This window comes from Seriola dumerili, unplaced genomic scaffold, assembly GCF_002260705.1.
Source record: "Seriola dumerili isolate Sdu_G_001 unplaced genomic scaffold, Sdu_1.0 BDQW01000800.1, whole genome shotgun sequence".
In the NCBI taxonomy this organism is placed as follows: Eukaryota; Metazoa; Chordata; class Actinopteri; order Carangiformes; family Carangidae; genus Seriola; species Seriola dumerili.
The window spans coordinates 343,628-371,605 of record NW_019175055.1 but is presented as its reverse complement, the minus strand read 5'-3'; positions in this window follow the sequence as shown (position 1 = coordinate 371,605).

The following is a 27,978-nucleotide window of genomic DNA, read 5'->3' as shown; positions in this document are numbered from 1 at the left end:
TTTTGAAACCATTAGTGGAAATGACAACCATTCATTACAAGCCATTTGAGAATAGTCCCCACAAATGCCATCCTTTATCTGCTGTCTCCACGCCGCGTACGCAGGGAATATTCAAAAAGCCCAACCTTCAGCTTTCAGAAATTCTATTAAATTCTTATCTCTTTGCAGCAGGCTCTTTTTGTGCAATCCCATTGTTATGCATTGGAGCTGAAATCAATCACCGGCCGTGCACGCCGCATCAGTATGATTTCAGACCGTGGGCGCGGAAAGAGAGGAGACTCACACAACAGCATCGACAATCGAATAAACAAAAGAGGGGAAATATTAAAAAATAAAAAAATAAAAATTCCCGGGCCCCGATCCAGCAGGGGGGACAATGAGGAAAGTTAAAGGCCTATAGGTCAGGTGTGAGCTGAGAAGCCTCACAGCGAGGGGTACGGTGGCCGGAGTGAAACGTATTTCTAAAGATTACACTAAAGATATAAAGTACAATTTTGTATATACACTCATGAAGTTATTATTTCATGTGGTTTGATGTCAGGACTATGGACAGCTCCAAAGTGCTGAGGGAGTGTGTGTATGGGTGAGTTCAGGACCGTGGACAGCTCCGGCCTGCTGCGGCTCTCAGGCCCAAACAATAACTTACATAAGCTTATTGTTGAGGCAACAAAAGCTTTTGTCTGCACGCTGCTCTGACTATCTGCCTCATTAAAAGTAACATCAGACTGCATTTATTGGTATTACACAAAACTATTTTTGAAAGTAATTTTGTTTCATGTATTTCTTTATTTATTTATATTCCCAATTTATCTGAATACTTTATACTTTATTTAGTTCAAGTCCTTTCACTTTTATATGTTTTATTTTGAAGGATGAGATTGTTTATTATTAAATCAAGCTGAAATAAACAAAACAAAACTCCCTCTCATAAGCCTGAAACCCCATTACAAGCCAAAGCTATTGTTACTGAGCCTCGCTAAACTAAAAGCAACTAAACTTAACTTCACTGATCGTTTGTGATCATCTTAAAAAGTTGAATAAATATGATGCTGCTAAACTTCACTAAGCTCACTCTATTTCTCCTTATAGGCTTGAATAATTGTTTTAGTGTTTAAACTAAACTGAATTAAGATAAACTGAATTTAATTAAACTAAACATAACTTTCCCATCCTATAAGCTTGAATAGCTGAATGATTGTGTTTTACTAAACTAAACTAAACTAAACTAAACTAAACTAAACTAGAAATAAAAAAAAATACTGAATTGTCATAACTTAACAAAATAAAACTAAATTGTGTTCAACTGGAGTATCTGAATACTTTATTATTTCAGGTCGTTTCACTTTAATTCGCTTCTATTTCAAAGGATAAGACTGTATAGTTACCCAGCAGCTGGGAAAAGGGGTTTTCCTCACTGTGTATTGTGTGGCACTAAAGTAAAATCAAAGAAATATTCACTTCTATGATCATTGTCACCACTAAACTAAATAAAACTAAAGTGGAAAACATTTCTTTTGAAGGCCAGCAGCTGTGTATCATGTGGGAGAACTTTTACTCTGCTGTTACAAAGTGTATGTGCGGATGCAGATGGCACAGGGGCCTGCTGCTCTTTAATGCTCACGTCACTCCAGACTATAGCGGTTGTATGGTGGCTATATTGTGGAGGCAGCCAGTATAAATATTACATGGGGCAGCAGCTGACTGAGCGCTGAGGTTGGGACCGAGGGGAGGCCCCTATAGTCCCTCGACAGATGGAACAAGCCGACAGACTAACACAACAAAAAAAGTTTTTAATAAGCCCGCAGCTTGGCATTGTCCCCACGGTACCGGGGCCACACGGTCCCCTAGGGGACCAACTGTCCTTTGTCTGGCCAGTTTTTTTTTTTTTACTACGGGGGTCTAAGTTTAGTTTTAGTTCTAGGCTGAGGAAAAGATTATTTTAAAGTGTTTATGTCTGATGAATTAGCAGCTTGTAGTTTTTAAGTTTTTAAGTTACAGCTGGTGTGATCAGGCGCAGCTATAAGCCTCTGTTAATCCTCCGCAGCGACGGCTACTGTGTCTGTAGAAGGGCTTTTATTTTGAATAGAAACAGAACTGCAGTGAAGACAACTTTTTAAAACTTTGTCCTGTGTAATATTTATCTGTAGCAAGTCTAACGGGCCTAATAAAACTAATTGGAGGCGCAGACGCAGGATACGACACACGCAGAGCCAGGCTTACTTTATAAATCCTGTCAGTTTACAGACAGACGCACATGCCAAAACACAAAGTTCACCTCTAAAAGTTGCCGCTGTGGAGTCAAAACAAGTCAATGATACGAACCTAGAAAAGTGCGGCACAGCTTCATGTTTGCGGTCCTCCTCCTCTCAGTTTCTCTTCAGTCCTGTAGCGACCGCCAAGTGCCGCCGCTAACTTTACTTCTGCCGAGACAAAGTTGCTCAAACTTTAGTTCAACTTCCCCGGCCCCGGGGAGGGGAGGGCAGAGCTGCTGGGGCGGGGACAAGCAGCTGACTGACACACCTGGAGAGCCAATAGGAAGGGGTTATGCCCTCCCTGCTGCCGGGAGCTGGACCCAATCCCAATCCCCCCCCCCACGTCACCCAGTCTCAGCTTTCAACAACAATAGACTGAGCAGCAACAAAGAGCATCTGCTGCGCCCGGCAACTTCTCACACTCACTAAGCTCCCCCAGAAATCTGATTTAAACCATAGAAACACTTCACTCTGTCTCATCTGACTGTTTCATTCATGCTCTATTTTTAGATCTGCACTACTTTAACTCAACCTAAGCAAACTCCAAAAAATAAAAACAGCAAGAATATCATAAAATGTAGGGTAAAACACGAATATCTAAAATATGAATACCCAAGTTGCAAAACAGACACCACAGTAATACAATAAAAATTACATCTTACCATAAACACAAAGTTTTAAGACCGCATAAGAATATTATAATGATGCTGTATGTTTGAGAGCTTTTATTCTTTTAGTCTAACCTAATATTCTTCACTCAATATTAATCTATTCAACTTTCCAAATCTCTGCTATAATGTTAACAGCATTTCATCATGTGACCGGTGTCTACACTGTAGGTTTCAACCACCCTCCTCCATCACGTGACCAGATATACCAGATGTACAGCTAATTTAGGTAAGTTAGAGGAACATTTTCACTGGAACTCCGGGCCTATTCAGAGAGTCTGTGTCTGGAGCAGACAGACAGTTCCTCCCTCCCAATAGCAGATGGTCTGCCAGATAATGAGCTCTCCAATTGCTTGCTCCCATTACCCCCATCCCCATCTCTCCAAGATGTAATGGGGGGTAAAGCAACCTCAACACATTCTACTGCTTTTCTTCTTCGTTTCATTTTATTTCATACACATTTAATGACATGATTGTTTCTTATATGGTCTGTTCAAGAGGCAGATTTACCAAACAATCTTCTTGTTGCCAGTCAGGTGTATTTATGCCCATTTATGAAGTTTGATTTAATCAATAGCTGAACAGTTGCAGACTACTAAACTAAACTTAATAAAATGATCAAAACTAAACTGAAACCAAACTAAAGTCTGAACTAAAACGGCTTATGCTCATACCCACTTTTATACTGTAAGACTGAGTTACAGTTGACCCACTGACCCATTACGAGCCCAAGCTATTGTTACTGAGCCTCACTAAACTAAAAGCAACTAAACTCAACTTCACTGATCCTTTATGATCAGTGGATTAATTTGAGTTATTAAATTAAACTGAATAAAGATAAACTGAATTTAATAAAACTAAACATAACTTTCCCATCTTTAAGATTGAAAAGCTGAATAATGGTGTGCTATTAAAACTAAATTAAACTAAATTAAACTAAACTAAAAATAAAAAAACAAACAAAATTAAACAAAACATTATCACAAAGCAAATAAACTAAACTCTGTTTCATAAACGCAAACTGTTGCCATTAAAAGTAACTAAACTCAACAAAACTAAACTAACTTTATTCCTCATTGAGCTTGCATAATCATGAGTTATAAAGTAAAGTGAAAGAAGCCAAATGAAATTCCCTCAATCCACTTTTATAAAACTGAAATTTCACAACCAAACTAATCTGGATTAAAATAATTCATCACAGGCCCAAACTGTTACTCTTGATTCAGATAAACTAAACCCAAAATCGTTGAAAACCTGGATTATTGTGTGCAACTAAACTGAACCTAAACCAACTCATTCTTCATCATAAGCTTGAATAATTGTTGTACTAAACTGACGACTAAGAAAACAACAAATTGGAACTAAACAAAATTCACATAACTGTTATTAATCTTGAATTGACACTTCTAAACTAAAACAAATTAAACTAAACTGAATTAAACAAACCTCAGTTGACGCACTATTATACTGAAAAGTCTTGTTGAATGGAACTAAACTGAAAGAAACAAATCAAAATTCACTTAACCTTCCCATTTAAATCTGAATTATCAATTACAGCTGAATTAAACTAAACTAAACTCCTTTATCACAGTGGTCCTCAAAGTGGGGTCGGAGGACCCCCAGGGGTCGTTGAGGAGGTTTCTAAAATAAACTAAAATAAACTAAACAAACCCATATTGTCGCTACTAAACTAAACTTTATTGACCATAACAAAACAAAATTACCATAACCCTAATTTAAGCCTGACTTGTCACTACTTAACTAAATCATATCAAACTAAACTAAACTAAACTAAACTCCATTTAACTGCTATTATAAACACAAACTGTGGCTATTACACAAAATACAACTCCCCTGGTCCTTTTCTGTTCACTTGAATAGCTGCATTAGTGTTTGCTATTAAACTAAACTAAACTAAATAGAAACACATTAATTTTTATCATCTAGTAAACAACCATGTTGACCTTAACTAAACATTAAGCTGTTAAAATAACACATTTGTTTAATATGTGTGTAATATGTGTGTACACATCTCCTGCACAGATCCCTTCACTCCCCATCTCCGTCTCTCGTCCCTGCTTCCATGGCACAAACACGTGAAGGGGAAACACACGTATGTAATGAATTCACTGCTTATTAAACTGGCTTTTGGAGTGTGGACAAAGAAGGTGTCGCTGTTGAGGAGGACTGCTGGGTCTCCACTGATGCCATGGCAAGTTTTTTTTTTTATCTTAGGATGCCAGACAGCCTCTTGTATTCTTCTTGAGCACGGTGCTCTCATTAGCCTATTAACTTCACTGTTCACCCCCCCACCCCCCCCACCCTTCTGTTCCCCTACCCAGATAGGACCAAACACACACACACACACACACGTACGAACGTACTGCACGTTCACAGGCATATGCAAACGCACAGAAATGAATGCACACGCACACACAACACCCCCCCTCTCCTCTTATTCTCTGCTCTGTATAACAAGCAGCTGAACTCTGACATAGCCTCCAGCTGTCCTGGAGATGGTGGTGACAATAAAGTTTAAACAAATACACACACACACACACACACACACACACACACACACACACACACACACACACAGTGAAGAGCAGGAAACAGGACCTTGTTGAGAAAATGACCCGTGTGAGCTAATTAATGGAAATTTCACTCCATCTTCATCATCATCATTATTCAAAAGTCCCCTTAAATGTTCCCTCCTACGCTTTCATTATCATTATTCAGCATCTCAGACAGTAACAACTCTCGACTGTGCTGGTGCAGAGACAAAAGGGTCACCGCTCCGCTGGAAGGGAAACGTTTCTGCCTGTAATATATTTGTTACATCTGTGTTTGAGGTAACAAAGAAAGTGGAAGTTGTGTCTAGTTTGTGTGAAGAGAAAGAGAGGAACTATTCTTTTTCCTCTTTTGTAACTTAGCTCAGTATGGGACACACACACACTCACACGTCCTGGGCTCCTGCACAGATGGACATCAGAGTCCTGCTCCTGGTCTCATGATAACAATCAGGTTCATAATGCTATGGCTCTATTGCCCTGCCTCCCTCCGTCCCTCCTCCCCTTCTCCCTCTCTCTCTCTCACTTTCACACCCCCAACCTTGCTCTCTCTTTCTCTCTAACATCCATGCAGCATGATCATACTCATATCTGTCAGCTCCCATTAGACACAGCTAAGCGCTTCCACCACTAGGATACAGTGAAGGGATTTTTTTTTTAAATCTTTCTTTGTAGTTCATTTAGACATCCATCCAACATGTTTGTTAAAGGATGGGTTCACACGTTTTCAAGTCAGACAACAGACACTCATACGCCCATATGGACTATTGAAAGTGGTTTTGGTCGCTGTGATTAGTCCACCTGGACAATCAAAGATATAAGGTTTCTAATGGAAGTGCGATAAAATCACTTCCTCTCTTTTTTTTTTATCTGAAATTAATATGAAGCTTCAGCTGCCCAAGTCAGCCAGTTATCAATGGTGACAATAACCACATTATTTGTTATCCATCAGTCTGCTGATTATTTAAGTTGATTAATTGTCAAAATACAGCAAAAAAAATGTACCAACCCTAACCCGACTTCTTCAGGGCAGACTGGACACTAGTGACTCGGTATCGGAAAGTGACGAGACGGGCCGATATGGGCCAGGGCTAGCTGATTAGCATGGTAACTTCATTAGAAGAAAGGAAGTGATAGAAACAGACGCATAACAAGAGGGTTGCTTTCCACCAGTGGAGGCAGCTCTAAGCAAGTAAAGGAATGAAGTTTGATGCTGAACTCACAATGTTTCTTCTAGACTGGTAAGTAAACAGCTGTTAATGCTAACGTTAGCTATGCAGCAATAGCAAAACGTACAAATAGCTCCTTTAATCGAATAATCGCTTCAGTGCTGCCTCCAAACCTATTGTCTTTTTAGCATAAAATGTTCTTCTTTGTGTTTCCCCGGCAGTGTTTCTTCTCATTTTCTTTGCTGAGGATAAGAATAGCAACACAAGGGCTTCGGCTGAACTTTGGACTGTGTTTTTGCATTGAACTGGGACTGTTGATTGAAAGCACATTAGGTATGTCTTAATGTCCAATGATAGACAGATTCTTTATTGTCACTGCACATTAAAACACAATGAAATTCAGTTTGGCAGCACTCCATTTTGCTTAGCAGCTTATAAAAAAACAAATAAATAGTAAAGGAGAATAAAATAATTAGTATGAAGAGGAAGAATGATTACAGGAAGCAAAACTAGACTCAGTAAACAAACTGAGCAACTGGCTATTGTTTTAAAGACAGACTTGAAAACTTGTGAACTTCTCCTTTAACATAATCAACTGTGATGGTGTATAACAACGTGCGGCTGCCTTGACATGATGAAGACACAGACGGCCTCTGGCTCTTCATTACTCACTTATTACACTTCTTCTTCCCCTCTCTTTTGTGGGAATTATGAATTTTTAACAGGCGTGTGCAAGGAAAGGAAAAGGCCAAGAGACAGACAAAGTTTGGTCTGGATGCCACTTTGGATGACCGTCATCTCCAGAGACCACCCTCCCCCCCTTCCTACCCTTCCCTGCTTACCCAACCCGATCCACAGCTTGGGCCTCCCCATAGGGGGGGTGGGGGGGGGTGACACGTGGAATGGGGTCAGCTCTGCCAAAAGGCATCACATCGCTCCAGTCCTCTGCACTGTCTGCTCCTCTGTCTGTCTGCTGTACCTCTCTGTCACTTTCCCCGTCAGTCAGACGAGTCTGGACTCACTCTTCGTTCTCTCTCTAACTTTTCGTCAAGCGTGAATCTCTTAATGTGCACGGCAACGCCTCGAGCTAACATCCGAGGGAGTTGTAAATAAGCCCTCTCCATCACACCCCTGCAGTTCAGACAAGCTTCACAGTGCTCACACACTCCTCCCCTGTGTCCCACAGTCTGTCCCCCCCTGCTGAGGTCGACCGCCTGACCCCCCGTCACCCTCCAAAGTCACCGAGTCAAATTCTTTGAGGCCTCCCCTCTGCCGATTTCTTCACTTCCCTTTCTCTGCATCTTCTCTCCACACTTGACCCTCCCAATCCTTTCCTCCATCCTCTCCCTGCTCACGCCTGCAACTATTCCCATCTCCTTTCCTTTTTTTTTTTTTTTTCCAGCTCTCCACCTCCATCGTTTTCCTGTCTCTCTTAGCCCGTCTCTCTCGTCTTTCTCCCTCCTGCGCTCACCCGGCAGCAGCAGGCTGGGCAAATATGTGCCCTGAGCAGCGGTAAATACAGGCAGCACTTCACAAACAAGGCCTGATTACAATGACAAAGGCTGCCACACTTTAGGGAGGAGCTTGGAGCAATTTGGAGGCTGCGGGGGCCATTGAGCGAGTGGCATACTTAATGGGCTTTGTGTGCCAGAAGAAAAGGGTCTGAGCTTCTGGGCCCAGCTGTCACTATGGAAAATATCAGACTGACACAGCACCCGACGCTCTTTGGCTTGCTCTCTTTTCTTCTTTCAAACCCCCCCCTCCCCAAAACTCACCCTCCACGCACCCCCTGTCCCCCATCCAGCCTCCCTCTCCTCTCTCTCTTCTCTGCTCTCTCCACTCTTTTTTCTCTAGTTAGTGAGCACAAAAAAGTGAAAGCTGTTGGAGAGAAAGAAAGAAACTGAATGAGAACTCCCTCTCTTGATCTCTCATTCTCACACACACACACACACACACACACACACACACACACACACACACACACAAGGAAAAAAAGCAAGCATGCAGCCTTGGTGTCACACACACACACACACACACACACACACACACACACACAAATATAATGCACAGTAGGCTGACTCTGCAGCAATTATTCAAACCCTAAACCCAGAGGGATAAATGACATTATTACATTTCACTACTTAATTACGTGTGTGGATAGTTACTAAGCGTTAGCCATCATGCATGCATAATGCAGTAAGATATAGTCACTTCGCTTCATAAAGCACCCTTTCATTATCAAATGTATGGCAGAAGAAAAACAAATTAACACATGTGCTCTGCAGAGAAAGAAAGCACATGCAGTAAGTGGGAAGAATAAATACGCATTAAGAGCAAATATATGATTGTTAGGCATCACATGGCAAAAATAACTCCAACATTTAGTGGATTTCCAGCAGCGCCAAGCGACAGTTTATTTTCTGGAAATGATTTTTCTCCAGTGATAATGGGCTTGGCTCGAAAACAAAGACTGAGAGATCTTCTGAAGCGGCTCTCCGGTTACGCTTTCTCAATCCTTGTACGCAAAGCAAGCGCTCACACTCCAGATCCAACTGTATTACACCAGCTCTGTGACTTATGGCACTGTAACACAGAGCATAATACACACACCCACGCACATGCACAGCAAAGCTCGTGCGCGGGCAAGCTGGAGCACTGGAGGCTGAACAGGCACAAACACATGCACACGGTCGCACGGCGCTGCATTATTGAAACACAGCACAAAGCCAGAGTTGGATGTTGTTTCACCTAATCTCTTTGATACCACTGTGGTGCTGCTAAGCTCCAGAAAATCAGCTTAGCAGATGTCCTAAAGTGTAGGTGGCTTGTTTCATGAGGCAAGAGAAGAAAACGCTACAAGAAGGAGAAGAAGAAGTGAAAGAGGGAGGGTGGGGGCAGGGCCGCAGATTTGGAACGGGGCCTGACGAGTTCAACTCAATCCCCTTTTTACTTCTGTCTGCCAGGCACAGTTGTTCCAGCAAACTGGAAGAAGTTTTTTTTTTTCCCCCTCAATTCATCCATTACTCCACCCCCCCCCCGACCTCTCACTTTTCAGAGTGCTTACATTACTGCAAGTGTCTGAGTGTGTCTGTGTGTGTGTGTGTGTGTGTGTGTATGTTATTTTTTCCAGGCCAAAGAAGTTGTCGTACTTGTGATAATGTGGTGATAATGATTATAATGAGGATTTTTTTTTTTCACAAGGTTCCTGCGTCTTCAAGCCCTAACCTGCACTCTGATGTCAGTTGATTACAGTTGCACCCTACACACACACACACACACACACACACACACACGCATCGCATGCATTATCAGCACAAGTGAGACATCTGTATGCAAATGTCATTATGTTGGTGGGAAGGTGGCTCAGAATGGGCCGGGTGTGAGTGATGTTATGACAGTGAAGGAGGGACTGAAAAAGGTCGGGCTCTGAAGGAGTGTGTGTTTCAAGAGCTGGAGCACATATGTATGGTATCCATAGTAACCAACTAACCCAACTCAAGATGGCTCCCTGATGCTGTCATCTTTTATCTGTTTCTCCAGCCTTGCGCGGCGCACTTGTTTTACTCGCTCACATAGCTCATCTCTTGACATTGATAGTGCAGCGCAGAAAACACACACGCACGCACACACACACACACACACACACACACACACACACACACACACACACACACACACACACACACACACACACACACACGGCCATGTTTCAGACAGATTAATAAAACATCAAATCCCTCATTGAGATAGTGCAGCTCCATGGCAAGATAAAAAAATGTTAATAATCTCACATGTTGCGCACTGAGCTGCATCTACCGCCTCTCAAGTATCTCAAAAATGTAGTTCATCCCACTCTGCATGTGTGGCCATCTCCTCAGTTTTTTTTCTGAATGACTGTGTGGCATGTAGCGAGCACTTCAGTGTCAAACCATCTCGTCCTAATGGCAGCGCCTCAAATGTCCATGGTGATGAGAGGGAAAGAGGCTAGATGGAATGAGAAGTGATGGAGAGCCCTCATGACTCTGTAGACAGACTGAGGACAAACCAAACAATACACTACCTTCTTTTTCAGCGGGCACATATATATATATATATATATACCTGAGATATACACCTGTAAGGGCTTTAATCTACAGTGTGCCAACTTCCTCCTCTGTGCAGTTTCTCATGGATGGAGAGTGAAAATTACAAATCCATAAAAAAAGGTGAAATTTGTTCTGTTCATTTATCGTCTTTCTGAAATAATAATAATAATAATAATAATGATACAGCTTCAAAATTCATTTGAAGTAAATACTGTCCATGTGCTGTGAAATAAAACCGTCTCAAAGTGAAAAAACATCAGCCACCAGGATGGAACAAAAACTGTCCACGACACTGTAACATGTTTCCTCTGAGTGAGAGAAGCTCGCCACAGTTTGGATAAGAGCTTGAAGACTTGCCATGGAACATGTAAGGCAGCATTAAGCCAACGATAACTTCATGCCACAGTTTTCCAGCCTCATGTCTTGGATTTGTGATTAGAGACATGCTAACAAGAGGAATAACCGGAGGATGACTGGAACTGGAAGCTTCTGCAAAAATGACGTGCAGCTGAGATTGATGAGCAAATGTCCAAACGCAGACGTGACAGTAAAGTTTTTAGCGGTTTATTTTGGGAGATTGTTTGTAGGTATACAGTAGGCGTGGTTTAGGCGGGTGAAGGAAGCGGGCTCATTCGCCGCCTGGAGTTACACCTGTACAGTTTTTGGGTTTGAGCGGATTTGGACACACCACGAGGGAGACGTAAGAGGCAAGACACTTTGGAGACAAAAAGACACTGAGAAAATGGAGTTTGACACATCACCACACTTTGGTATACACCTTTTAAACTGAACATCCACATAAAAGAGCGAACTGGACCAACAGAATGTGGATAAATAGAAAGACAGATCGATTAACTGTTTCACTCTAAAATGTGTATTTACCAATACTGTTCTAACTGTTAACTGTTGACTAAAGAAAGTCGTGCTTTCATGAAGAATCCCATCACTGATAATCAGAAGCTGACAGAGAAAATATATGAAAACATGTAAAGAGCTGCTGTTGCGAGTCCTACTCACACCCACAGCAGAAAACCTCGTATATAAAAAGACCCCACTAATGCCAACATTAAGACAATTTAAATTCAACACCCACTTGTAGTTTGATCTGCATCACAACAGAGAACGGAGCTGTGAGTGAGTCAAACCTACAAAGCCTAATAAACCCTCATCCGACAAACTGATTTACCTCCTCACTTCCTCATATTTCTGTTGCCTCTCAGCTTAAATTGTATCTGTTGTGAAAAGGAACAAGAAAGTGGGGACTAGACAAGAGGCCAGAAAATGAATGCTGGAAAATAAATGAAACCAGATACTGAACGTCACTGGTCTTCAACAGAAGCCATCAAAAGGCCAATACAGTGCTGCAGGGATGACGTCTTTTTTGGTCGTCCAACCTGGAGTTAGCGTCACTCCGGCTTCCTCGACCAGGGAATTGGATCACTACAGAAAATAAACTCGATGACAAACCACAACTCCAACAGGCTCGGGCCGATGTGTCGCGATATTTCCCACCATATGCGATATTATTCATAATCTCATACAGAAGCGCTATAATATTGTAGAGCACGATATTTGGGAACGACTGTATCGAGAATTTAAATTTTGAGGTCTGGGTTATATTTAAAATTTAATATCTCGATACTAAACCAGGAGGTTGCAGTGGGTGGATGGGTCGACAAAACACAGGAATATCACACAGTGTTCGCTTCCCATCGGAAAGTAGTTGTTTATGTTATTTCTATCATCCATGACCGTTCGAGAAAATTAACCACGTTGTTATTATTGTAACCATGACAACAAAGTTTGTCTAATGTTGAGGAAGTACTTATTTTAACCCAAATCACAATCTTTTCCTAAACCTAACCAAGTAGCTTTTTGTGCCTAAACCTCACCCAGCCGTGACTGTTATCATAGTAACCATGGCAACAAGTTTGGGTACAGTTTGCGTATTTATTACTGTAAGCATGACAACCGAGGTCCAGTTCGCCTGCCGCCGTAAGGGGGGGGGCGCTATTTCAGGAGACACTCCTACGGGTCGTATCAGAGGGTTGAGAAAAACGACCTGTGTGGTCGTTCAGGTTGGAGACGGACAAACATCACTGCACTGACACAGTTATTTTATAGAGAAACGATCAGACAGCAAACAGTTATGGAAGCTGGAGAATTGTTCAGCACTGGCAGTTTACACTCAACCAAGTCGCTCTTCGCCGTTTTATCTTCTGTTGATAAAAGGATTAATTTCAATGCATCAATCTGTGAGGATGGATTTCCTGCCACCATCTAATCCCTACATCACAACTGAATTTGGGAACAAAGGGGGAAACACTGCTCTCTGCACCTGCACTTTGTGATTTTGGTGGACAAAAAGGAACCAAATCATGTTGGCATGAAGCTGAAAGGTTCATATCAGAGACGTGGTCAGAATGTCTCCTTTTCCTCTTTTGCTGCTGAGCTACAGACACAAACAACAATGACTTAGAGCTTACAGCGAGACCAACAGGACTTAGGGTTAGGGTTAGTTATATTTGTATATATTATATTTGTGCAATAAACTGCACAAATCACAAAAGTAACTGCTAGAAAATGTTGAATATTGAAGAAGGAAATCTCTCATCGGCTCAGAGTGCAGAATTAGCCGTGATCTGGTCAGAGCCCTGGACTTTAATAAGGCTGTGGACAGACTCGCAAAGAAACTGATGATGATAAAAGAAACACCTGTTCTAGGGTTAAACACAGAGCTCGCACTGCTATTGTTTACGTCTGTTTAATGAAAAGTGCAAAGTTTTGTCAGGCTCTGTGATCAGTGTTTTACTGATGAGTCGAGCTGATGTGTTTCAGTGTGTGACTCGGTGACGGCTGATAGAGTTGCAGGCTGATGACTTTAGATGGAAAAGTAATTGCGTTGTTACGCTCGTAATATTGTGAAGCAAAAATAAATAAATAAAAATCACAGCCAGGTGTTTTAGTGATCCCCTGCAGCTGATAAAGAACACCTATTAAATCCTGTATTGACACACTTTCTCATGAGTTAGGCTTCACCTGTACACACGTCTACTGTTGGACGCTTCTGCTCTAAGACATTTGTTTATATCTATTACTAATATTCAGAATGAGGCAGCTTCTCTGCTCTTGACTTGTGCAGCAGGCGAGATGCTGACTATGACATATTATACCTGTCTTTAAGTATTTACTCTGGCTGCCCGTTAGCTTCGCGTTCATTTTAAAATTCTTTTATTGGTATATAAGACAGTACATGGTCTTGCACCTGCTTGCTTTTCCCTTTTTTTTATATACTGTACATCCTCCGGATATATGAACATGAAGTTTTTAACATATATGAAATAACCATAGTAATTTGCATATTTACAAATATTAGAAATATCTATATGATGATTTTCCCATATGGTATAACATGTTGAGAACATATTTCTTAACAATACATATTTAATTTATATATGCAAGTTTATTTAAACAACATACAAATAAAAAATCTATATGCTTAAATATGTTTTTCTTATTAATTTCTTATTAATTTTAAACATGTCTATTTTCCCATTCTGGGAACACTGACAGGCCTTGGGATGGATATCTACTTACATGAACAAACACACTTGTATGAGCTGGACGTTAAGTGTCAAAAGATGAAATTGTTCCAGTTTCTAACAGGTTCCATATATTATTTTTTACATGTGTTTTTATTTTATATGTAAATTTTTTTCATACATGAAAATTCAACATATGTACAGATATTACATTTGTGTATGGGTTGATTCATGAATCAGGAAGCCCCCTGGTTTATAGTCATTACTTTATTTTATTCACTTATTTTATTGTATCCATGTTGTAAATTGTATTTTTTTTTTCAATTTTTATTGTCATATAATAATTTCTATACAGTACCAGCCAAAAGTTTGAACACATCTTCCCATTCACTTGAATAAGAAAGCGTGTCCAAACCTTTGAGTGGTTCTGTGTGTATATATATACAGTATATATTTATGCACAAACTACCCACTTTTTCTTCTGCTTGTTCCAAACAAAGTTTTGTTGTTGCTGTCGGGAATGTAACATTCAACGCCTCCTGTGTGAGTGTGGGACAGAGAGTATAAACGCTTAAAAGGATGAAATGAATCTGTGTTTTGTTGCTTTACTGTGATAGAAAATATTAAAAGAAAAGAGCGAGAGATACAGGGTTTATTGATGCCTCATTTTGAAACGTAGTTCTGGATTTAAGTGCCTGTGAAATGAGAACGCAAGTAGTGCAAGTAGACACTCAGAGAGTTGGACAACATCGGTGTGCAGGAGATAAAAGACAAAAATCAGGAATCATCCATCTGCAGATACACTCCGTCCCTGTCTCTCTGCCGGGCTGATGGGTAATTGAGGCAGTCACAACACAGATCGGGACGCAGTGTCATGCTGTGCCCTGGGTCTGGCTCGCTGCCCCGGCCCTCTGGCAGCATGCTGCGACACGCTCAGGAGCGCGCACGCACACACACACACACACACACACACACACACACACACACACACAGAACAAAAAAACAAATGGTTGCTTCACACACACACACACACACACAAACACACACAGACACACAGACACACACACACACAGATAAAAACACATGCTCACTACGCCCACACACACAGGGACACGTGCACACTTCACAGACACACACTCCCACTTCACAAATGCCCATTTACCAACATACACAAATGCTAACAAGCTGTCCTCACACAAGTGTGTACAGTCACACAGACGCACAAAGACAGAAGCACAGGCGAGTGTGAGGGCGCACACACACACACACACACACACACACACACACACAGATCACTTAAAGTCACACCTCCATCCTTTTTTCGATCACAGACTACAGCATGCCCCAGCAAGTCACTCATTCTTATTTCCTCCCATCTCCTCTCCTCCCCTTGTTTCCTCTCCTCTCCCCCCCTCTCTGTTTTACCTCTCCCCTTCTTCTCATTTCCTCTCCTCCTCTCTCCTCTCCTCCTGTTTGTCAGACCTGAGGCGAACAGGCCTGGCCCTAGGCAACACTGAAGCCTCCTCTGCTCCTCTTTATTCTGCTCCCTCCCTCTCTCCATCCCTCCATCCTGGCAATCCTCCAGTTTAAACAGAAGGCTGTGCTGGGGGAGAGAGTGGGATACAGAGAGAGAGAGAGAGAGAGAGAGAGAGAGAGAGAGAGAGAGAGGGAGAGAGAGACAGGCCAGTTGCTTGTGTGAGTGCTGCATGATTCATGTTGCCCTGTAATGAAGCTGGTCCAGTCTTTTAAGTGTTTGGTGTGTAATGGAGTTTCAGGGACAGGCCTATCATTTTCTCCTAATAGTGCTTTCTCCGCCGCACGCCATGACCCCTCTCTCCACGCCCCCGCCCCACGCACCCCTACTGTGGCAACTGCACATTACCAGGGCACGCACACACACACACACGGACACACACACACACATACAGACACACACGTAGCGATTACCGACAGCTGCGGGAGTTTCTGAACGGCAAAAGTGGCCAATTTTCTCTCCCTTCCATTTAAACAACAAACAGGGCGTCGTGTTAAAATGGGCGAGGGGAAGAGAGAAGGGAAATTGGGCTGATAAGGGTTATTGTGAATCAGGAAGAGAGTGGGTTAGCTGCTGGGAAGTAGCAGTGCGTGGCGAGCGGCAATTTTAATATTCTTGAGGAATACTTTGAGAGAGACAGCACTCACAACCGGAGACTGAGGAGACATAACGTTCAGTGGGTTTCAGGCTGCACAGATGCACTGAATCACAACCGGAAACATGTGCGTTCACGTGTTCGCTCACCTCCAACCTAAACGGTCTAATCACACACTTTACTTTTATATTTACGGAAAGTGAAAGTCATTTGGTCCGATCTTAATTTTCTTTAAAGAAGTTCATTTTGGGGCTTGAACTTCTGTTTAGGATTAAAGTTGGAAGCCTTTCAATGATGAATGTAGTCAGTCATAGGAGTGTATATGTAAGTGTGTGTGTGTGTGTGTGTGTGTGGTTCGGTGGGTGGGTAGGGCCAGTTTTACCGGAGCAGATTGTGGAGTGTGTGTACAGACCAGACCTGAGATTACTGAACAGATTGCACAGCTGGCAAGCAGCCCTCTCTCTCCACACACACACACACACACACACACACACACACACACACACACACACACACCCACACACACACACACACACACACACACACACAAACAGACGCACTCACTCTCCCCCACACACACACAAATGCAAAGCCAGAAAAACAAATATTGACAAAGTATTGATCCTGGGTGTATTGGTCCATATTGACAAGGCACTAATGCCAGGAATATCATTCTGGTCCATGTGTTGAATCACAAGGGGTCAAACTCTCTAATTAACCGAGGTTTATTAGTAACGAAGCAGATTCCACAGTTCAAATGAAATCAGTTCAAGTTAAACGGATGTTTGATGGTGGAGTTGTGGATAAAAGATTTCATCCGTTTGCAGTTTGTACGTAGTAATGTTGTGAAGATAAAACACATTTATCAGGCAACTCTCTCCCGTGTACAGCAAACTTTCAAGTGAGCACATCACTAATCCGGTGTTTGCACAGAGTAGGAACAGCCAATCAGAGGCAAGGATTTACCCCACACCTGCCCCATTGTTTATTCTTTTAAAACATATGGACATACATGTACAAATATATTTTAACTTTTAATAAACCTCATGCTATTTGTGTGAAATTCGATGCAGGGAGAGGTCATAGTGTGTCCCTAACAACCATCCATCATATCTATTACACTGTTTATGAATAGAGACGAATGATTAAAGAAACTCCTCCAGACAAGTGCAAGACACAAGAATACGAGATACATTATTTTTTAACCTCAATACAAATCTAGGACGCGCTCTACGTAGGTGCGGCCTTTCGTAGCGGTCATAGACCGTGAAGGCCAAACGGATATGACACGGTCTGGTCTACAGAGGACCAGCTGTGCCCGCCCTTACCATAACTCCTGTCGCCTAGCAACCTTGACAATGCATAACTTTTTCACAAAAACTTGAGGTTTTACGGCCCTTGGTTTGAACAGTTGTATCGTGTGCGTTTTACATATAAAAGTGTAATCCTCTGGCTCTCTGTCGGTGTTTGCTGACATATTATTTTCATTACCGGCGCGCAATGAATCTTGGGATAGGTCGGGCTTCGAAACAGGGGAAAGCCTGGTCGCGCTGCTGTAACACGATCACTCTTCAAATCCAGGGTCTACACAGCCTAGAAGTCTTAAAATCACCTCAAGTTCTTCTCCCACAGTGAAGAATCCAGAATCTGTCAATATATTTTCTATTTCAAAAGTTTAACTACGCGACCCAAGATGTCTCCTGCGTCACTGGACCACAGTTACTAGTTAATCGAGGTGTTGAACTGAGGTTTAAGGTGAGCACAGAGAAACTTTCTGACCTCAGCAGATGAAAACAGCCGTGTAATGTCGCAGTCATCACTCTGCACAAACAAGTAAAGTAAAAAATGAGCAAAACACATTCTCGAGGGGACGGGGACTAATAACCGTAAATTAGATGAACCAGAAACTAAAAATAAATCAAACCGGAGCAGAAAATAAAATATAAAATATAAACAGGAATCATAAAAGCCACACTGACGGGTTCAGACAATGAAGGAAACCGAGATTGATTAACGGCAAAACAAAATAAATTCCAGATTTTCATTCTTGAAACGTAAGAAAAAAGGAGAATGAACTGAATAACTCCATCAATGTTCACATTAAATTCAAAATTATATTGTAGAGTCATTCCAAAACATGTCCCAGAAGGTGTATGAAGGTGTTTGTCTGTGCTGCACTCATTTCATCTTATATTTTTTCTTAGTATTTAATTGTAAGAAATTTCATAATCAGCTTTTCTTAAATGTATGAGGAGGAGTAAAGTGAATAAATGTGGGTCCAGGTTACAGCTCATCAAAGAAAAAGTCTGACCTCTCACCTCGTGCCGACATATGCACAGTGAAAATGTTTGCGTACATACTTGCACATTCTTTGCCTTCTCTGTCCGTGTGGGTTAATGGTTACACCTCTGCACTGACGGCCTCTGTCCTTTGACTTCAAGAGAAGGAGAAAAAAAAAAAGTTGGCTTCCACTTTTCCCGTCCATGGAACACCTGCCATTCCATGCCAGGCCGTCCCTGACATGTGTAGCTTGGCTTTGTTGCTGCCAGGATGCAGAGGCAGGACGGTCTTTGTGCGTCTGCTCTTTGTTTTCCCCCGAGGGGGAAGAGAGAGGGGACTTCTCTACGAGTTGAACAAATAAACAGCAGAGAGCACGAGAGACAAAGACAGGGAGGGAGCACCTGCCGAGGGCTTTGTGTCTCTTAACAAGGCACACTACTGTCTGTGAGTGCAAACCCCCCCACCCCCCCCTCCAGCAACACACTGTGTGGAACTGCAGATATGTAAGCACGCACACACACACACACGTTTAACACTTTGTACACACAGGGTACCAATGAAATAGTCACTGGGCACGAGGAGGAAATAGTGAAGGAGAAACCTCCTGATCAATTACACTTTTTCATGACCCTGTACAAACTGGGTTAAACAGTTACAGAGGCCAACAGCTACAGCTGCAGTCAAGGGTTGTCACGGTAACACAAAGAAGAAGAAGTTTGTAATAAAAAGACTAAGTTTGGACGATAACCACTTAATTTGTCGGAGCTCTCATATTAACATCAGATGAACATATAGGGTGCGGATTCTGCCCCTCACCACCTCCACTGGACGTGTGTGAATGATGATTACAGCAGCAAATTCACTTTATACAAAACTGAGCACATCTCTGCTCAGAATCACTCAAATGTTACACAATATCAAATCCTGTCCAATTAATCCAGTTTTATAGTTTTAGTCAAAGCCCCCCCCCAAAAAAATGAAGCCAATTAATCTGAAAAACAAAAACGTTTGACTAATTAAACTATGATGAAAGAATCAGCGGCAACAAAAGTCAGTGCATCCTTCACGAGTCCTGTGACAGCAGGGCTGCTGTAGTCGTCACCTTGTGTGTGTGTGTGTGTGTGTGTGTGTGTACTGAACTACCACAGAGGAGGTTCTGAGGCAGATTTTGTCACATCTGTGAAGTCATGTCACTGTCAGTCACTAAACTCTACATGTGTGCAGCTGAGAACAAAATGAAGATGGGTGTGGTCCGACCCATGAATACTGAGTACTCATGGGTCAGAACGTCAACATGGTGTCACAGCTGGGATGACGCGATCACGAGACGGTCTCTATGGTTTTATTTTTCATATTTTGTCTGCCTTTATTTTTGATGACAGATTTGGATGATGAACCTGCGGAGACATGTTGTGCTTCTTCACAGCTGATCTTTGCTCCACTTTAAAATGTTTGTTCTATTGGATTGAAGTCAGGTCGGACATAGTGTAACTGACCAGGTCATAGTTTACTTTCTTCCTGGACACCTTACGTAGAGGCTGACTTTTCAACACAAGCCTGCGTACATTGTGAACTGTGCAAGGCATCAAATACAATTATTATAAGATGACAGAGTTTTGAATCAGTTAATGTTTTAGTGATATTGCACAGGGGTGTTTCGTTGTGCACTTATATGGACACCTGACTGTTCTTTTAAGACACAAACTTCCATCATGTATACTTTCTTCAAACTTCAAAAACAAAAGGCATGTTGGGAAGTGCTCTTGTTCTTTTTGTCTAGTTTGATGAGTTAAACATACACTCAGCAGAATACTCAACAAACTCATCCGCTCAAGTCAAAAGAACTTATTTTTGTTCTTAGAACGAAAGCTATACGTTGTAAATTGACTTTCTTGATATCAACAAAAATGTATTGCATGGTTTCATTATAAAGATAAAAGATTTGTCACACAGTTTGCCACTAAATGTTTGTAGGTTGGAACCTTTGATGTGCTGTGTTGTGTTTTTGCTGTTTAAAGTGAAGAGTTTCTGCGTAGACATCAGTGCTGTGTGTGATTCTGATGAATATATGGAGAGATTTGAGAGCTTGTATCAGCTGTTTTGCAAATGGAAACAGTTTTGATGTTTGTTTCACTTATGCATGAAAACAATGACAAAAAAACTGCTCAGTGCATCAAGTGCTAAAAAGATGCAGGAAAAAAAGGAAAAGACGAAGAAAGCTTTTCCTTCTTCATGGTGTCGTGAACTTCATTCCATCCATTGTTATCACATGCAGCCGTAGAGCACAAAAGACACACACACACACACACGCTGACTGCACATGTTGTAGCCGGTGTGTGTGTGTGTGTCTTTTGCGTGTGTGTGCATTTCCACACATATGAAAGCAGTATAGTTTTACGGCTGAATGTGACTGTCAGTCATAAAAGTGTGGCAGCACTCACGTGAGACATATAAATGAAGATGGTCTCCTTCTCTGACATGTTCTTTATAGTGGCCCCTAAGGGCCAAGGCCACGCAGACGTGGAGAGGAGGAAGGGCTCTCTTCGTTTGCTCTCACACACAAAGATCCAAACAAACAAAGGAAAGGAAAGGAAGAAGTTTCACTCAGAAGCAACAGAACAAAGCAGGACAGTGGATAAACACTCAGTGAGCACTTTGTTAGAAACCCCTGTGCACCTGCTTCGTCAATCAGCCAATCATGTGGCAGCAATGCAGAGCATAAAATCCTGCAGATACAAGCCAGGAGCCTCAGTTAATGTTTAAACAGGATGAGGAAAAATGTCATCTCAGTGACTTTGACAGTGACATAATTTGACTTTTTCTGAAACTGCTGATCTCCTGGATTTTCACACACAACAGTGTCTAGAGTTTTTACTCGGAATGGAGCCAAAAACAAAACGTGGTAGTGTAACATGGCGAGAAGAAAAGCATCTGAGAATGAGCATCTCCAACCTTGAGGCGGATGGACTACAACAGCCACAAAAACACTGGACAGTTGAAGACCGGAAAAACTCTCTGATCTAGATGTTTTTCTGAGGCAGCAGATGGTAGGGTCAGAATTAGGCATCAACAGCATGAATCCATGAACCCAACCTGCTTTGTGTCAACGGTCCAGGCTGCTGGTGGTGGTGGTGTGATGGTGAGGGGAATATATAAATACCAATCAATGATGATGTGAATGCCACAGTGCAAGTATTGTTGCTGACCATGTGCATCCCTCTATGGTCACAGGTAACCATCTTCTAATGGCTGCTTCCAGCAGGATAATGCTCCATGTCACAAAGCAAAAGTCAAGTCGTCTCAAACTGGCTTCATGAACATGACAGCGAGTTCAGTGAACTTCAGTGACCTCCCCAGTCTCCAGACCTGAATCCAGTAGAAAAGCTTTGGGATGTGGCAGAACAGGAGATGGCAGCTTGAATGTACAGCTGACAAATCTGCAGAATCGATGTGATGCAGTCATGTCGACACGGAGCAGAATCTCAAAGGAAAGTTTCCAGCATCTGGTGGATCCATGACATGAGGAACTGAGGCTGTTTGAGAGTAACGGGAGGAACTACCCAGTGTTAGTGCGTTGTTCCTAATAAAGTGCTCAGGGAGCGTATGTACGCTGTGCCAATCAGCACAGCATTTTCACATAGCTCCACTGCTGCCATGGAGACGAACCTCACATGTCACAGAGGGAGAGAAGTGAATTCTGGGACCTTAAATAATGTCCATCAACTTCTCCAACACTGTATGTTATGGGATATAAATATGTGTGTGTGTGTGTGTGTGTGTGTGTGTGTGCGCGGTGAGCAGGTTTAAGATTTTCTAAATTATTTATTTATTTATTTATTTTAATCGGTAATATCAGTAATATGATAAAGAATAAAAACTATCTATATCGTAACACTGCTCAGCTCGGCAGACACAGTAAAAGAGTGTGGACAACAAGGCTGCTGCAGGATTCATCGTCCTGTTGTTCATTTATTGTGTGTTCTTCATAAAGTTTCACAACATTAAACAAAATGAAATGGGAAATTTACATCAACTTTGTTTTATGTTGTGTTTTTAAACATGTCATAAAATCAGTCCGTTTAATCAGTGGATTATAAACTCTGTTTAATTTGCAGTAATGGCTCAGCTAATGATGTGACAACTCCTTGGCTGGCGGTTGTCATAGCGACACAAGACGCTTCCCAGCTCGGCTCAGAGACTCAGCAGTCAGAAACACAGTCAGATAAAACAGCAGCCTCACCTCTTTCTCTTGTGCAAATTATAATACATTACAATAGAAGCTATTTGTAATTTTGAATGAAAGAAATACATTTAATTTAGGTTATTAGTGTTTTCACTGTTTAAGTTAAATAGCTCTGTAAATCTGCAGAACACCTGTTGGCTTTTACACAATGAGCCTATATTAATGAACTGAATATAATACAACATAATATATAATGTAATCACAATATTGAATAATATATGTTAATTAGTATTATATTATATTATATTATATTATATTATATTATATTATATTATAGATAAAAAATAACATCTAAAACAAGTTTGGGAACCACTGGTCTACAGGAACATCTGTTGAACTTGATTTGGAGTCAGTTATCATAGTAACCACAGCAGCTGATATGTGTTTCTTTTAAAAGCTCTAGTTAAAATGGCAGATGTATTCACATTAACATATTCGAAAAAGGGTTTTCATATTTTGTTAGAGTTAGCTTCGTCTTAATCAGGAAGTCCAGCAGAACATGCTCTTATTATCCAACCAGAGATGGTGGCAGCCGCACAGGAAAATCTATCTAATTAATATATTTTATTTGCACAGAACAAAATTAAATAATTACCTGTGTAGTACATTAGTGATGTTCATAACAAGGAGAGGAGACACTGGACCTTGTTCAAGTTTCAACATGTTTAACACTTCACACAGGACGGCTTCAGTATTTTTGTAACACGAGACAAGGCCACTGACAATGTGCAAGACTTGAAATATTTGTTTTGCACTTTAGGAACAATGAAGAGATGATGGTCTCACATGTGGAAAGACGATAAGGTAAGGTTTATTAATGGGCTCTGAAATGTTAGTTCTGCATATTGTGATGCTTTTTACTCACAGTCCTCATGTAGTGTAACCCACTCAGCTTTTGTCAAAGCAAGAATTGAGCACCGCAACACTTCCTGTATTTGAGATCACCAGTCTCTCCAAAATCAGCCAACTGTGATCCACCTCTGGGTCCAGGCCCCAGCTCCGAAAACCCCCTGCCTCATAACTCTTCGGCCATTTTAGGCCTCCATTTTTGCCAGGCTGCAAACTTGCGACTTGTGTATGAATTCTTTACAGGAGAAGCCGGGCCAGAAGCCACAGATTAATAATGCAATTTTCTATCTAAATTCTTATTTATGTGAAGCAAAAAGTTCCCCTGAGAATCTTGTATTATTCATAAGCATCAGAGAGGAGGAGGAGGAGGAAACAAATCATTTAGCACAATGTGTGTCTCTGTTTGTGTGAATGCGTTTGAAACATGCAGTACAGTAACACCGTGTGTGTCCCCTATTGCAAACGTGGCCTTTAAATATGTGCATTTGTGTGTGTCTGTAAGAATGCTTTTTGCCTCATGTTTGAATAGTTTATGTTTGTGATATCTGTGTGCCTTTGTGAGATTGAAGGGGAATTTGCATCTGTTTATGTGCGAACGCATGTATGTTTGTGCATTCCAGTGATTATCTGAGAGGGGAGGTATGTGTGAGCATGAATGTTAATATGTGTGTTTGTGAGTGACAAGCAGTTGAGTAATGGAATCAGGATGTATGTGCGTGTAAAGTGTGTGATTGCGTCTAAGTGCTTGTGTGCTTGTGGGTGATTTGCGCGTGTGCACTAGTGTGTTTGTGCATGTGTATACACTGCTATACGTTGCGTGCTAATATGAACATGCAGAGCCACTTGGTATTCCATGCAGCTCGTCTCTTGTCTGTCAAGTACGAGCGTGGGGATCACAACTGGAGAGATTGAAAGTTTGAGGAGCTGAAAGGCCTGAATGCAAATGAGACAAATATACTTGTTTTCTCCTCCTAAACCCCCCCACAGTTTTTTCCTTCATTGTCAACCCAACCATCATCTTTTCTTTTCCTTCTGCCCTCTCTCTTTCCCTTCAACCCTATTTTCCTCCCGAGAAGGTCTCAAACTGAAGCCTCGTAGCAAACTGAACATGTGCGCTAAAGAAAAAGTGAGAAGGGGAACAATGGAGAGAAAGCAAAGCAGCAAGCAGATTTTTCTCAGCTGTCAATAAAAAACAGTTGTTCTGCTGCCCCTCTCTCCCTAGGAGCTGAATAAAAATGCTCATCAAAATCTAAAAGCATCTGCAGGGTGAGAGGATGATTTCCATCTGTGATCTAGTATTAATGGAAGTGTTAATAGGGGTGGCGGCTGCATGTGGAAAGAACTGACAGAGAAACAGCCAGCAGCACTAGATCCTCCTCAGAACTATCAACAAGACTCGCAAGATAAACAACCTCACAGAATACAGATATGGATCAAGGCAATACAAGAATGCCCACAACACTTACAACATACATGTGCATGAAGACTTTAGTGCATATATATATATATATATATACCCACACACACGCATACACATTGTGTATGGGTGTATATACATCACTGTGCAATCACAAATAAATAGAACACACAGAGGGTGAGAATGAAAACACACACAGATTTAAATTTCATGGACACATACAAACTGCAGCTATAGAGAGTCACTTATACATAATGTGCCCACAAACACACACAAAGCGTGTACACACACAAACACAGACCCCAGGGAGAGACAAAAAAACAATATTACAGAGCACTTGTAGCTTTCACACACAAAACAACACAGTATATGCAGTACTGACATGCACAAACACAGATATGTGAGAGTTATTGAGAAACTGCATCCTAACAACACACTAAATTGACATGTTTTCACAATCTTGTGTGTGTGCACGTATTCCGAAGCAAACACGTAAAGATCAAACATATGATGCATGCCAATATTTATACAACCACACGGGGCACAGCAGAGGATGTATGAAAACAAAGAAAAATAGCTTTGTGAAATAAAGGAAAATTAGGTGTTTGTGTGTGTTTGGGCAGTGTGTAACGTTACACACTATAGGTGCCTGTGTGAATCAGGCTGCGGCCTCCCTGTATGAGTCATCCAGAGCAGGGAGGAAAACACAACCTGCCTATCCTTCACAGAGTCTGCCTCAGTGGCCTGCAGGTCTGCAGCAGCACAGATGTTTTTTGGCTTTTACAGCCTATCTACATGTTTCAGTGTCACACACAACTTCAAGTGATGCAGGAGTGCACGCCTGCTCAGTGTGGTGTCACAGCGACAGTGTCACCCATCATGTTTCTTTTGACTGCTGCCTTGCTACTGTCATTATAGAACTACACAGGCAATAATCCTTATTGGAAATATTCTATATTTTCCTTATACTATTCAGATCCCGTGAGAAGACCAAAACCAACCATGAATTAGTTCATCTCGCAATACTTTCTATCCTCCGTGTGATACTCAGTTTCAAGCGTACTGGAGACATTTTCACTAAACTTCACTCTTCATTTCACACACAAATAATGCATTTGTGGGGATTATTTTTGGTGGTGCATCAATACTCATTTGGTGTTTAAGTGTGGCAGCGGGACAGCATTGAGTCAAAATAAACTACAGTGTGTGTTGATGGTTCCAGGCCCCTCACACATAAGGGTGAGACCTAACCATTAGCATTGAGTCTAAGAGTAATTAGCTCACCATATTATTATGTTATGGGGTTACGTTAGAAAAAGTCTGCTTCAGGACTGCAATGTAACACAGCTCTACGATCCACTGACCATTATATCCAAGTTTAACATAACATTAGCAGCACAGAGCTCAGCCTCTGTCTGGATAACAAACTGCTCAGCTTCTTTGACACTCACTCAATTGTTAATATGCATAATGCTTAAGAGTTAGCCAACTCTTGCAGTGATGATATTGTGTACGGAAACCAATGTGTCAAACTCCAACAAAAATTCAATGCAGTGATTTAAACATATTCTTACTCCAAGGCTGGTTTACTGAAGTACAGTAGGATTGTTTAATGAGTGACACCTCTGCAGTTTTGATGGTATATTATTGTTTGTAGAAAATACAACCAAAGGAAGCTGAAGTTGTAGTCAAAGTGAAGTCTGACAGGTGTGATAGGGGAGAGATGTAAGATCATTCTCCATTGAGTGTTTGCCTTTAAGAATTTCTCTTCATATATAATTCATGCATTCAAAAACATCAGGCTTTGAGCAATCGAGAAACACTCGACACTAACCAGCACACTGCAGAGTAACCTGTTCACTAGCTGCAGGCTGATCCACTTTCATTCACAGCTTCATCTCATTGTCTTGCATTTGTTGCTAGAGAGATCACAAGAATATCATCAGCGGTTTGCATGTTGTAAAATGTCAGCCACGCTGAAGCTTTTATATCTCATCACTGTGAAGTCAGAATTTAATGAAAAATGGATTGAATGGAGTGACTGACAGGATGAAAGACAACAGAGGTGCAAAGGTGCTATGCATTCTCCACTGCGCTCTGAAACCCAAAAGTGTACGACCCAGCGACTGTATTGGAGCTCTGCTCAGCTCTGAGCTCCAGAGATGTATGAAGATGGGTTAATGTGTTTCATACACTAACAGACCAAAAACCATCAGATAAAGTGAACAGTTTACCAGTTAAGTGTGGTCAGTCAAACTGGTGACTTTTATTGGTAGTGATGGTTATATCCTCCTACAGTTATCAGGTTGATGAAAGGTTTAAATATGTGCTGTGGTCAAGCTCAAAACGAGGCTGAAAATATCACATGAGAGATTTTTACCTGACAACAGTGTCGTGCAAATGTGCTATCCCCATGATCGTTGATGGTGATGATGCCGTTAATTCAGGCCTGACTTGGCAAGGCGCTCCTTGGTTAAACCAAGATCAACAGCAGATGCATCATCGTGGCAGCAGAACATGGCACTGTGATATGACATCACACCCCCGCTAAGAGTATGGCACAAACACAACCTGTCCGCTGCCAAACAGAGGGAGAAACATTGCACTAACACAAACACAAAGTAATGAGTAATGAGTGTTCCTGGCGACGTGAGAGGGGCCGAACACAGGCAGGATTCAGGATCTCTGTGTCGAGACGAGTCATTGTCTCAACAAATATTTAATTTCCTGATATTTAAATGTTTGCAAAAGTGTGAGATTAAGTAGAAAGATAA